Genomic DNA, 14,683 nt, shown 5'->3' with positions numbered 1-14,683 from the left:
ATTACGAAAACTAGAGTTCTGTTTACACTAGCCGTTCATAATCGAAGTATCGCGTGAGCAAACATATTATGAAGAGTGAAACATGTTTCCGTTCAAATCTTTAGACAAATACTTTGAGAAATAATGCAATTAAATTAATGCAAGATGCTTCGCAATCGTTCTCTATGCAGAAAAGGAGTTGATGTAACATCTGTAACCGGGTTCTGATCCCGGGCGGAGATCGGACGTCGAGTGAGAGAGTGCAAGGTGGAGTGATTTGGTGCGGTAGGGCCCTAAAAATATCCTTGGGCCCGCGGTCTGCTCCCAACATCTGCAGACCGTCAAGTCTTACATACCCTGCGTGTCCCCTTGGCGGATACCTTGTAGGGGGTTCGGACATGAATTGTCAGTAGAAACGAAAATTAAATTGCAAATAGAGCTCACAGCTCTTTAAGTTGTATGTGGCTACCGAATCCCGTACATAACACAGTATAACTTCAATCTGAATCGATTAACTGCTTCACACACACATACAACAACACAAGTAGAGGCGATGAATATACATATGTATATAATGTTTTCCTCTGTCATAACCATAATCAAGTCATAAACATAATTACAACTACTTTAATCGTTTCTTTTTTTTCTATTGCCCCTGTAGGCAGACGAGCGCACGGCCCACCTGATGGTGAGTGTTAACCATCGCCCATGGACTTCGGCAATGCCAAGGGCAGAGCCAAGCCGCTGCGTACCGCAATTCCATCTACAGTATTTGTTTTCGTCCGTGACCACGAAAACTGTTAAGTATTTGAAATGTGAAAAATATACTAAATGTAAAGACAATAAAAAACGTTAAATAGAACCGTAAAACTATTTTTCATTCGAAAGAATTTAATCATTAGATTTTTTTTATTGCCCTTGTAGGCAGACGAGCATACGGCCCACCTGATGGTGAGTGGTTACCGTCGCCCATGGACATCATCAATACCAGGGGCAGAGCCAAGCCGCTGCCTACCGCTTAATACTCTCCACAAGCCTCGTTTGAAGAAGGACATGTCATAGCGCTCGGGAAACACCGTGGAGGGGAGCTCATTCCATAGCCGGATGGTACGTGGCAAAAAAGACCTCTGGAAACGCACTGTGGATGACCGCAGTGGCTCTAGGTAGTATGGATGAACTCTACTCCGATGGCGGGCGGTGCGATGGTAAAAACGAGACTTAATAAAATCTGCACTTTTAATTATAATACACGATTCTATTACCTACCCGTGCGAGCCAACATTAGTAATGTTCAGATTAAATGATTCGTGACAACTTCATACGGCTATCTCAAAGTACGACACGAATTTATTATATTTTCTAATGGAAAATTTGACATTTCGTCGGATTAGACCAATTACATTTCGACACCGGGCCTATTATTTCTTGGGCAACAAACCCTTCAACAAAACTGTTCGTGAAAACTGAAGAAGCGAGAAGGATCCACCAAATGTCATCTAACTACAGTATCAACTGTATGAATTTGCTCTAAATTCTATTCCCCTAGGGGAATACTTACTCTACGTACATAATATAATTAATATTCTTCAGTTTTCAAAGACACATTAGCTTCGTTCTGAATTTATTAAAACCAAGCAATGGGAATTACAATGAAGCACAGCACTATAGATCAGCGTCTAACTATTTACTTAAAAATTGTTTTTAGAAACAAATATCTTGTTCGTTTCCAGTAACTGTCGCACATTGAACTAAGTTCAAGTAAAAGAAAATATTTGAGGAAATGGCAGATGAGATAATGTCTATGTGAGATGGGAATTGGGTAGTCAACTTTTCCTCTCTCAAGGGACGATCGATCATGAACCCAAATATAATCGATTTTTGTTTCACCCGAAATAAAATATTTACATTTTATGTCAATTTCGATGTACATATTTAGATTTTAAATCAAACTTTGACGCAGACTGTACTGGTCGAGTTTTCTTTATGATTTGACATGTTTACGTAACGAGGCAATAAAAAACATGGTTAGATTTAAGTCTGTGGTTAAATAAAGCCATTGAATGACAAATACATACATTAGTCTACTTTAAACTAGTTTGTCGGAAGATACTCTTCCATAACATATGCGAAAAAAACACAAAGGTAGATTGATTCCAATTGCAATTCTACAATTCAATTCTACCTTCCACCCAAGTGGTTTTTCATATCATATCTTATCTGAAAGGATTTAATTTCGAGACAAGCTCACGGACCAACTAGTGTTAAGCGTAAATTAAGACATTAGGTCAGTGCTTTGCAGGAGGCGGCGGAACGGGAGAGGGAGCGCTCTTCTTTCCTCTTCCCACCGTGTCGTCGACACCGAGTCGGGGATCGGAGGACGGAGTTCGTCCAACTACGGCCTCTGTGGGAACACTGCTCCAACCTGAGGAGGTCGTGGCTGCGCGGCATGCTACTGGCACTGAAGCGCGGCACCAAGAGGATGGAAGACGCGGCAGCAGCTGCGGTTCGCATTGCTGGCGGTGTATCGCATTCTGGCCCTGCAGGCTGGCTCTGATCCAGCGAGGTATCCAGAAACACCAGCGGCATTGCCAAGGCGCCGACGATCGCCTTGCCGACCCGTCGGTCAGACGTCCTAGGGATGACGCCGCGAGTTTAGTTGTAGTGCTCACCATGGGATCTCCCCTACTCTACCCGAGTACTGATCCGGCTGGAGATCCGACGTCGCGTGAGAGAGAGGGAAGTCGGTAAGCAGAACCCTAAGACATTCTTGGGTTCGCGCGCCCCTTAAACGCAGAAACTTCCATAAATGCGACCCTGCCCGAAACAAATGAGGTCAAATATTCATGTATTGTGTTGGCCCTGACTACCTGTTATTCCAATTGTCTTATACTATGTTGGACGGCCAGTGTGGTGTGTGGGAATAACCACTTCTATCAAGTGCGCCATAAGTGTGCTTATTGCGAGTTTTTTAACGTTCTCGATAGCGTAAAAGTTAGCTCAGATTTGTATGGAGTTCGAGCGTTTGCCTACGTTTGCCGCTAGGGGCGCTGCTCAAATTGCATACAAATCGAATAATTTTTACGTTATCGAGAACGTTAAAAAACTCGCACTAAGCACACTGCTCAGCAAAATATATCACAAAAGATGTGTCAAAATGTGACTTGATATATATATTACATACATACAACTTATACGTCAGTCTTGACAATCACAATAGTCTTTTGACGGCGAAGTGGGCGGTCTTTAGCATTCAAAACTATTGCCAAGAAACTTTCAGCTATATTGCACTGTAATAAGGCCGATATGTGTCAATATAGATACAGAAGGACAACCGATGGCTCTTTGTAACAAAATTTGGACAAATAAATTTATTTCCTCCGTGGGCCGTTTATTGTGTTAGCTAATTATTCTTTTGTTAAATAAGTAACGAGATTATTTATGTTTTGTTTATTGTTTGGTAAGGCGTGATTTATTTTGTAATAAGTGGAATAACAATATGAACGTTGTATTAATAAGTTGAAGTTACAGAAAAGATTAAGTCCATACATGTAACTACATATTTACTTTCTGATCAAAGACTTGATGACAATGAAGGAAGAAATTACGGTATTTACTTATATGTCTAGGTGGATAAAAACCTGTCCCCTTTTCCCAAACACTTGCAATCGAAATTATGGACACTTTAGGACATTAGGATAAATATTAGTTTATTTAAAACCGACAAATATCTGTAAAATTATACCACGTACGATTATTTTAGCAATAGTAGTAGTTTTAGTGAATATTAGTCCAAATTAGCCTTTATCTATATATATCACAGCCTATATCACAAATGTCTTCATGTTGACGGCTTATTAGGTTATCCCAATAAGCCTTTAACATGAAGACATTTGTGAATCAGCTGTGTATATTTTTAAATAGAAAAATTGGTACCGGTAAATTGTCACTATATCATTGAGATGATTGCAGAGGATAATTACTTTTTTAAGTTCAAATATGACCTCAAACACAACTGAACGTCTCTATGTCACATTTTTACTGGTGGTAGGACCTCTTGTGAGTCCGCACCGGTGGGTACCACCACCCTGCCTATTTCTGCCGTAAAGCAGTAATGCGTATCGGTTTGAAGGGCGTAGCAGCCGTTGTAACTATACTGAAACCTTAGAACTTATATCTCAAGGTGGGCGGCGCATTTACGTTGTAGATTTCTATGAGCTCCAGTAACCACTTAACACCAGGGGGGCTGTGAGCTCGTCCTCTAAGCAATAAAATAAAAATAAAAAATGTCAAAATGGGTGAATGAGTTTTTGTCAACTCCGATATACGTTTAATACCAGAAGAATCTCATAATGATCAATTCAACTGTCATCATCATGGGGGCAGTGGACAGGCTGAAATGAGCCTGTCCACTGCCCACTGCTGAACATAGGTTTCACCAACTGTTGTCCAATGCTCCAGTCCGTTTCCACTTGCATCCAACATGACCCAGCGATTCTCACTAGGTCGTCGGTCTATCTGTTAAATGGTCGTCCCACACTGCGCCTGCCAGTACGTGGTCTCCATTCGAGGATAATTCTCCTTTTCGCATTAAAAGTGTACAATTTCCAAAAATGTTCGAAATTCAGTTAATATGCGTAAAAATTTGGTATCACCGGTATTTTTCTCATTAATACTGTCAAAAGAACGTAATTTAGTTTTAATTTCCTTTTTTTTTAGTTTACCTATGTTTTGACTACTAATCGTACTTTAAAAGACAGATAATGTAACAGGTAAAAAATAAAAAATATATGTTGCAATTAAGATTAATATTAAAAATATTACATATTAAACCTTTAAAACACTCTTCTGTAAAATTAGTAAGTTTTGAGATTATACAGTTTTAATGCGAGAAGACGAATTGTGATAATTCAACTGTATCTACACAGTTTTAAAGCACAACACTCCCCATTTGTATAAGACTCCAACCCAATTAGTTTAGTAAACAAAAAACCAGCTCGGAACCAAAAAAAATATCAACCGCAAAATGTTCGAGTAAAAAATCTAAAAAAACTACCATTAAAGTCCCGACGTTACTAATGCAGTAGGACTGAGATAGGCGACGGTCGGTTGACATTGTGCCAACTGAACGCGATAACTACTAGACAACAGGGCTGTCAACTTCACGATCTTTATATTTGTCAAAGCCGATTTTAGATGACTTGACGATTGTTACAGCCCTGCTAGAACAGTGAAGTTTTCAAGGAGGCGCTAAATATCGAATTTAAAACGAGACCGGGAATAAAGTTTTATTTAAAAATATATACAGGTTTGGTTAGGGCTTTTGTGCATTTTTGAAACAAAATTCTGACAGTATCAACAGTTTTTTTGTTCCACATATTATTATTACGTATACTACATCATGTTACAGTACAATTGCTCTGTTTTTGGCTCACAAATGCATCGCTAATAAAATATTAAGTATCTTAATACTATTTGTCACTTTATATTTTAATTAGGGCTACCAACACGTTTAACTTTAAGAATATTCATAACAAGAATACAAAGAGCTTGAGGTATGTGTTAAAATGCTAGAGAATTTTCAGATATCCATTGGCATTGCTAGTGTTAATAAGTGACAGCAACCACGTACCATCCTATTGTAGTAATAAAAAAGATACTGATTGTACTTTTTACTCTTCAGAGGTTTTATCGTCCCAGTGGCAGCCCTGGGCCGCCATAAATACGAGCTTATCGTCCGTGTTTTGTTTTGTTTGCTTCCATTTCCAAATTAGTTGCATTATGTAAGTATTTGATCGGCGACTCAACTATACGTCAAGGAAACATGAACTTATTAATGGGATTCGTTTTAATAAGAGTAGTAGCGACGTATGACACTACACTATTATTTTGAACTAGTGGTCTCACAGTAGTCGAAATTCGACTATAATTAATTGAAATTATAAGTTTGAACATTATTATAGGTCTATTGTCAAAGACTATTTATTATACTTCTATAATCACAGATTTCACCAAGACTACACTTTAGACAAATATTAACAAAGACAAACAATATTTAATCTATCCTCAATTTGACTTTATGCAATAAGAAAAGTTTGACAATAAACAAATAGTATGCATGCGTGTGTTTGTCAATACATGGTAGTGTGTGTAATGTTTTCTTTATTGATTTAATGTATCTTTTATGTATTATTTTAAAAAAATATAAGCATTGTGCACTCCTTCTCTATATTCTCTATAAGTGTGGGAAATTTCATACTCCTCCGTAAGCGCAATTTTCGTAAAAAGGGGTACAATGTTTTTGCTTCACGTATTAATATATAGATAGTAACATTGTATTTAATAATAATAATAAAAACATTTATTTCCTTTCGCACAGATTTATATTATTACAGGTAGTAAAATAAATAATGATGCCGATTGATTTTCGTAATGAATTCAATGAATCTTCTTGACGTTTATATAGAATACAGGCTGATGTGCCTCGGGAAAAAGCGGACATTTTTAATGTTGGTAACGTTTAAAGGGTGACACAGTTGCTACCGATACGATTGAGACTTCGATCTAATGGCTATGGATTCTGGTAATTCACTTAATAAGATAATAGAGATAATTCTAAACTAATTTATGCAATAATAACATTTATTTTTTCTCGGTATATCGGGAATGCAGTCTTAATACTTGTGATAATTTTTCTTCATATAATAAGTTACTCATCATTCTCCTGTCCGTCTTCCGGTCACCTGGGGTCGGTGCAACATGTTTTCTACTTCCATACTTCCTAGATCATGTACCATTTCTTCGCTCACTCCCCTCTATATTAAGTCCTCCCACTACACATACAATTATAAGTTACTAGCAAAATGAATTATCCACTGAAATACTAATAATAACCCAGTCTTTTCCAGTTCGATTGAACACTGATGCGTTGTTAATGTAACTAGAGGTCCCGCAGTAGTCGAAATTCGACTATAATTAATTGGAATTGTAAGTTTGTACACTATTATGATTGTATTTTATACTTCTGTAATAACAAATTTCGCCAAAAGTACACTATAAAAAATATTAACAAAGACAAACAATATTCAAATTATTCTCAATTTGACAACAGACGTCAAGAACAAAAGTTTGACAATTATTTCTTTATTTATTTATTTAATGTAAGATACATTTATGCATTATTTTAAAAAAATATTAGCATTGTGCACTTCTTCTCTATATTCTCTATAAGTGTGGAAAATTTCATACTCCTCCGTCCGCGCAATTTTCATAAAAAGGGATTTTTTTTTTTTTGGTCAGGAGGAAATCGCCGGACTTCCGCCCTCCCCTGGGGATGAAGGGCGGGGCATGTCGGAGTCGAACTGACTAAAACCTCCTGTCGCTCAACAACCCGCGTCCGAACCTCGCATGAGACAGAACCCATGAAAAGGCAAAGGGGGGAAAGTGAAGCGTTTAGTGCGGAGCACATCTCTCCCATCACCCTCCCCCTCGGGACGCCGGACCGGTGGTCGTCGGCGCCACGACCACCAGCCCTCTCGGTCGGCAGGCTATCCGGAGCCCGCCTAGATGGCGCCGGTTAGAATGGGTTATCCTACGGAATACCCCGCTGGATCAAAACCAGCGTGGGTCGAGGATAGCCGGCCTTCCATCACCCGGATGCTCTTGCGTAAAACGCGTGCAGAGCAGCTTGCACGTCGTCTTCTTAGGCCCCCTTTGCCGGTCCCCAGACCGACGTGTAAAGGGGACCCGAAACACTTAGAGGGCCAGGGCTTGGGCGATATCCGCCTCCCTGGCCCCCGCTCGACGGCGGCGGGCTTGCGCGTCTCTCACGCGCCCCGCCGCCTCCTTCTGCGAGATGGTGCACTCGCAGAAGTCGAGCATCGCCTTCCACGACTCGTCGTCGCCGAGCATCGATGCCACAACACTCGGCAACGACAAGTCGTTTCCTATTTTTGCGACGAGGACACGGCGCCACCCCTCCCATGCGGGGCAGGCAACGAGCGTGTGCTCTGCCGTGTCCAAGTCGCAACCACAATGGTGGCACTCTGCCGTCGGCTCGGCTCTGATCCGGTGCAGGAACTCACCGAAGCAACCATGCCCAGTGAGCACCTGCGTGAGCCGGAAAGTGAGGCGTCCTCTGTCACGATTCGCCCAGTCCACAAGGACTGGGCGAATCGCCTCGACGGTCCTACGACCAGCCGAAGGATCGGCCAGCCGCCTGGACCATGATTCCAGCACGGACCGCCGAGATTGGGCCCTCCGCGCTCTGACCACACTGGGGCTGGGGCGCGCCACGCCCCGGGCACGAAAGTCAGCCCGCCACTGATAGTCAGCGGCGAGCGCCTCCGCTTCCAGAACCCAAGGCGGCGTCCCAGCCAGTACACACGCCGCCTCGAAGGAGATGGTGCGATAGCCGCGGATGACCCTGACCGCGATGGTGCGTTGCGGCCGTTGCAGCAACTTTGCTACCCCCACGGCCAGGGACTGGCCCCACACGGGCGCCCCGTATAGGGCCATTGACCGCACCACCCCTGTATAGAGACGGCGCGTCACCTGGTCAGGCCCCCCGACGTTGGGCAGAAGCCGGCTTAACGCGCCGGCCACCCCCAACAAACGAGGGACCAGATTCTGAAAGTGAGCACGGAAGGTCCAACGACTGTCTAGAATGAGGCCGAGGTACTTCAACTGCACCCCGACCCCAATACGGACGCCTCCAACCACGATTTGAGCATCGATAGGTGGCACTCTCCGGGGCCTGTGGAACCACATGGCCTCGGATTTACTGAGTGCCACGTCGAGGCCCAATCTCCTGATTTTGCCGACGACATGCGCCACCCCAACGGTAGCAAGACGGGCAGACTCAGCAAAACTCCCCCCCCGGGCCACGACCAACGTGTCGTCTGCGTAGCAGATTACACTCAGGCCCGGGAGGAGGGCACCTCTTAGCACCCAGTCATACCCGATATTCCACAGAAGAGGGCCGAGCACCGACCCCTGTGGAACACCGCGCACGACCGGGAATCGGTGCACGATCCCATCATGTCCGGTACACGTGACCGATCTGTCCTCTAAGTAGGAACCCACCAGCCGGCGAAGGTAGGGGGGCACTCCGTGTCTTTCCAGCGCCCCCCCTATCACGGACCAGGGGATACAAAGTTTTTGCTTCACGTAATATATAGATTACGTAAAATTAAACTTATCTCCTAAATTGCGATAATGAATCCGTTGCAAGCCGCCAAGTAGCATGACATCCGGATTCTTCGAACACAATATTTGTTGTACAAGAAATTTAGTTCTCACAAACACAATGACACATCATTTTCAATTTTCAAGATATTACGGACTCGTTGCTGTAAAGAATAAACAAAGATCGTATTCACTTAACGGATCGTCATTTTAAAATGAATTAATAAAGTCATTTAGTTTTACAGTCTTATTATTTCGAAGGCTTGATAATATTTATTAAAGAATAAACGTAATAAAAAAAAGCATACAATAGAAATGAGATGCCGTACGTCGCCTTTATCGTTTCCTTAACTCGTAAAATACTTCACCCCTTATTCGAAAATAAAGGTACTGTCTGTACACTAGCCAGTTGCTACTCGAAGCTATTGCCGGCAAGAATAAAAAAAAACTTTAATATTTTTTCTAATCAATATGTCACAATGAACAGCTATGATTTTGTTTGTGCTGTATGCGTTGCCGCGTCTAGAACCCTGTTAGATCTTGTATAATTTAAGATAGTCCTGATTTTTCTCTACCAATTCGCCGGTCTGATCTAGTAAAGACGCTCACTGGCCCTCAAAAAATCGAGGCTATAAAGACCACATAAGACAGGAAGACGTGGGGAAGCATTGGGCATCGAGTAGTAAACATTTCAAATTATACACGACCTTCCGCTATGAAGATTCAGGAGAGAGAGAGAGAGAGAGAGCCCTATCAACTACAAAAGCACTGAGAAGATCCGGCGAGAAACTCAGTGGGCTGAGTCTATGAGTTAGGATAGTTCTGTCAACATAAGGTAGGCAGTAAGGCAACAAACTGGTGTGAATTTACAACACTAAATACTTGCATATATTTTACTGTGTATTTGGTTACATATACTACATTTTAGAAAAATAAATACTAGTTTTCAATATTCTTAGTTCATTCTTTGTTCAAAGCCAAATTAAAATGGATATCTATAAATAAATAATCGGGAACAAATCAGATGCGATCATCTAACCCCGAACTATTCCCCAAACGATTCCCTCTTCTTTGGAAACCAGAGACATACATACCTACATACGGCTTTAATAGATATTAAACGTCCAACCAAAGAGCAAACAAACGTGTATATCATATGAGTGTGACTTGACGAACTTGGAATCCGCAACTCTTGAACTGTTAATATGATTTGGTAGATAATAACGCACTTCGTTTCGTATAAATTTTAGTCTTCTTTTAGTATTCAGGAAACAAAACATGAAGCTGTAGCTCTATCTTTTCTGTACAGCAGTACCTTTAGACAGTCGACGTTATCAATCGGAGATACAATGAGATAATAAAAATAAAGACCCGATATATCTTCACAATAGAAAATAGTTTAACACGGAGAATACGGTTACTAGGAAAAATGTCATAGCATTAGCGCATAAGAATTAAGGCGATTTTTACATACAATAACACTTCTTCTTGGGTACGTTCCGTCGTGTGGGATATTTTATTTTCAAATTTATGCCGTGAAGGAGTACTGTATTCCGTATACGAGATTCTTTCACGGCAAAATTAGCTGGTCTAGAGCACGCTCTAATTCTAAATAAAGTCCATTTCAGCTTCGGATTGAAATACCGACTGTAAGCATATTTTGTTAAGAAAACACAAACCGAATATGTAACTACGAACGACCTTCAAAATGACGGATTGATTCTATATTTTTTTTGTACCTAAACTAATAGTCTATAGAGACCATATCAGCGTAACCTTAAGTAGTAGGTGAGCTCGCGGGGCTCAACCCTGACGATGTTGCTAACACAAACCCTAGCAAGAGCCGTGCTTCGCTGAATCTACCAGTGGGTCACATGAAATACGGCTCGTTTTGCTGCCTATTATTTGGTTTGACTTAGATCCGATCATTTAAAATCACCCCTTAGGCAAATCTCTGAAGATTTTCTGAAACATTCATGGAAATCGATCCAGCCGTTTTGGAGTCTACAGAGCGTACATAGAGAACATACGCGTGTAATTACTTGCGGCCTGTATTGTAAGCATTGAAAGATCACTGTACTCTCTATATCTGCCACCTAATAGCGCATTTAAAAGATTTGTCATTATAACATACTTCTTGATTTTCAAATACTTTTGATTACTTCAGCGATTTTTTATCGTATATATAAAATTCTCGTGTCACAATGTTAGTTACCATACTCCTCTGAAACGGTTTGACCGATTTTTATGAAATTTTATATGCATGTTCAGTAGGTCTGAGAATCGGCTACTATCTATTTTAGCTTTTTTTTTTTTATTTTTTTTATAATGTGAGGCATTATGTGGTTGAATGAGGTTTTGTTATTTTTATATTCCCTCATCGCTCACAGCGCTACATACATACCTCTTTCACTCATTTACCACATCCTTACACACTTACAATAAGTTAGTTTTTTTTTTCTACACTAGGGATTCCCTAGAAATCTTATATATAGCAAAATAACGTTTGCCGGGTCAGCTAGTATTACATAATATAATAATTAATTTTACTTTGACCGAATGGTTACTAGTATTACATAATATAATAATTAATTTTACTTTGACCGAATGGTTAGTCGAGCAATTGCAGATATTGTACCAAGGGAACACGATTTAAATCTCGATCGGAATAATATTTGTTATATCTAATATTAGGAGTCGGAGTATAGTTGCTCATGTAATTCATAGGAAGAGAATAGCTTCATTTAGTGGGACGCTTAACTTTAACAGCTGGTTCATAAACCTCTTTTGGCTCGCGCGGCTACACAAAAATGAGGTTATGATAAATAAACTTTACAGTAACGAGGAAGTTGTTGAGAACTTCACACAACAAACTACTAGATAACATTATTTACGTTGTTTATCATCTTATTTATAAACTGATAATGGCAAGACGTAAGTATTTTATTAAAGAACACCGAAATTCAGTGTATTAAATTCATGTAGTATCTCTTTGGTATAATAGAGAACTTGCACAGCATGCTCAAACTCTTCCGATCACGTGTCTTTTATTGATCCGTAATTCGACAATAGATTACAAAAGTACTTTTTCTTCGTTTTCCGGTTTTAATCCAATGCGTAAACTTTTTTCCCGTCGCTTTTTTATATTCTCAGCAACAAACACATACACACACACATTCAAAAAGGATGAAAAGCAAAAAAAATGTTCTTTTTAGATATCTGAGGGGTGGGGTAGCCGCCCGCATCGTCCGGCACCTGACCGAGACGGGTCCCGATCTTTCGGCGGAGCAATACGGCTTCAGAGAGGGCCGCTCGACTATCGACGCAATTCTGCGCGTGCGGGCCCTCTCCGACGAAGCCGTATCCCGGGGCGGGGTGGCGATGGCGTTATCCTTAGATGTAAGGAACGCCTTCAACACCCTGCCCTGGTCGGTGATCGCGGGGGCGCTGGAGTATCACGGCGTCCCCGCATACCTCCGCCGACTGATCGGCTCCTATCTCGAGGGCAGGTCGATCCAATGCATCGGACACGGTGGGGCGATGTACCGCTTCCCCGTCGAGCGCGGTGTTCCGCAGGGGTCTGTCCTGGGCCCCCTGCTGTGGAACATCGGCTACGACTGGGTCCTGCGGGGCGTCATACGGGGTCCCCTCCCCGGGCTCAGCGTAATTTGTTACGCTGACGACACGTCGGTCGTAGCTCCGGGGAGGGACTACCGGGAGTCTGCCCGTCTGGCGTGCGCAGGCGTGGCACACGTCGTCACCAGGATCCGACGGTTGGGGCTCGAGGTGGCGCTCGACAAAACCCAGGCCCTGTTATTTCACGGGCCGGGACGAGCGCCGCCTCTGGGTGCCCACCTCGTGATCGGAGGCGTCCGCGTCGGGGTCGGGGTGACCGGTCTTCGGTACCTCGGCCTCGAACTGGACGGTCGGTGGAACTTCCGCGCTCACTTTGAGAAGTTGGGCCCTCGACTGATGGCGACGGCCGGCTCTTTGAGCCGGCTGCTTCCAAACGTCGGGGGTCCCGATCAGGTGGCGCGCCGCCTCTACATGGGGGTGGTGCGGTCGATGGCACTATACGGGGCTCCCGTATGGTGCCACGCCCTGACCCGCAAGAACGTCGCGGCGCTGCGACGTCCGCAGCGCGCGATTGCGGTCAGGGCGATCCGAGGATACCGCACCGTCTCATTCGAGGCGGCGTGCTTGCTCGCCGGGACGCCACCCTGGGACCTGGAGGCGGAGGCGCTCGCTGCCGATTACCGGTGGCGTAGCGACCTTCGCTCTAGGGGGGAAGGGCGCCCCGGCGAAGGAGTAGTTCGAGCGCGGAGGCTCCAATCTCGGCGGTCCGTGCTGGAGGCGTGGTCTCGCCGCTTGGCAGACCCGTCGGCCGGCCTCCGAACCGTCGAGGCGGTCCGCCCGGTTCTCGCGGACTGGGTGGGCCGCGACCGCGGATGCCTCACCTTCCGGCTAACGCAGATGCTTACCGGCCATGGTTGTTTCGGCCGGTACTTGCACAAGATAGCCGGAAGGGAACCGACGGCGCAGTGCCACCACTGCGCGGACCGCGACGAGGAAGACACAGCGGAACACACGCTGGCGCGTTGCTCTGGATTCGACGAGCAACACGCTGCCCTCGTCGCGGTCATTGGAGAGGACCTTTCGCTGCCGCGCGTCGTGGCTACGATGCTCGGCAGCGACGCGTCCTGGAAGGCGATGCTCGACTTCTGCGAGTCCACCATCTCGCAGAAGGAGGCGGCGGAGCGAGAGAGGGAGAGCTCTTCCCTTTCCGCACCGATCCGTCGCCGTCGAGCCGGGGGCCGGAGGCGGGAATACGCCCGTACGTCCCGGCCCCTGTAGGTGGCGGCCTCCCCCCGGTGAAGGTCAAGGGGCGACCTGAGGGGGTGAGGCCGCGCGGCGCGCTACCAGCACTCTAGCGCGCTGCCGTGGAGTGATTAGAGCGACCGGTCGACGGTGTATCGCGTCCCGACCTGGCAGGCTGGTTCTGGTCCAGCGGGGTATTCCGGGACACCAGCGGCACCGTCTGGGCGGCCCGACGGGCTGCCGTACCGAGACGGCCGACGTTTCAGAGCCTTCGATTCGCCTCGAAGGCTCCGTCGGCTGGGCGTCCTTGGGGTGAGCCGCGCCGTCTGGTTGTAGTGTTGACCGCGGTAGCCCCCCTACCTCATCCGGGTTCTGACCTCGGAGGGGATCGGACGTCGGGTGTAAGAGTGCAGGGGAGTCGTTTAGTGGGTGGGCTCTAAAATCCTTGGGCCCGCGGTCTGCTCACAACACCATGCAGATCGTTGAGTCTCACATACCCCGCGCGCCCCTTTTGCGCGGGGACCTCGTAGGAGGTTCGGCCTTCTACCCGAAAAAAAAAAAAAAAAAAAAAAAAAAAGGGGTGGGGTAGCCATTTTGCACTACACTTCGTCTATAACACACTTTGAAATGATAGCTGTTGTACATTACAATAGCAATTTGAACCTCGAACGTCTCAAAGCATTCGCGTCGTGATATCTGTGAT

At 44.4% G+C, this 14,683-nt stretch overlaps 1 protein-coding gene and 1 long non-coding RNA gene across 5 annotated transcripts in view; one reads left to right on the top strand and one right to left on the bottom strand.

The window, feature by feature from the left end:
* Positions 1-14,683, top strand: part of LOC149501960 (uncharacterized) — a 396,223-nt gene that overhangs the window by 240,039 nt on the left and 141,501 nt on the right. The window lies entirely within an intron of this gene.
* The window catches only part of NetA (Netrin-A), a 215,628-nt gene that overhangs the window by 194,280 nt on the left and 6,665 nt on the right, over positions 1-14,683 (bottom strand). The window lies entirely within an intron of this gene.

Source organism: Bombyx mandarina, chromosome 11, assembly GCF_030267445.1.
Source record: "Bombyx mandarina strain Sakado chromosome 11, ASM3026744v2".
NCBI lineage: Eukaryota > Metazoa > Arthropoda > Insecta > Lepidoptera > Bombycidae > Bombyx > Bombyx mandarina.
This window is presented reverse-complemented; position numbering and strand designations above follow the sequence as displayed.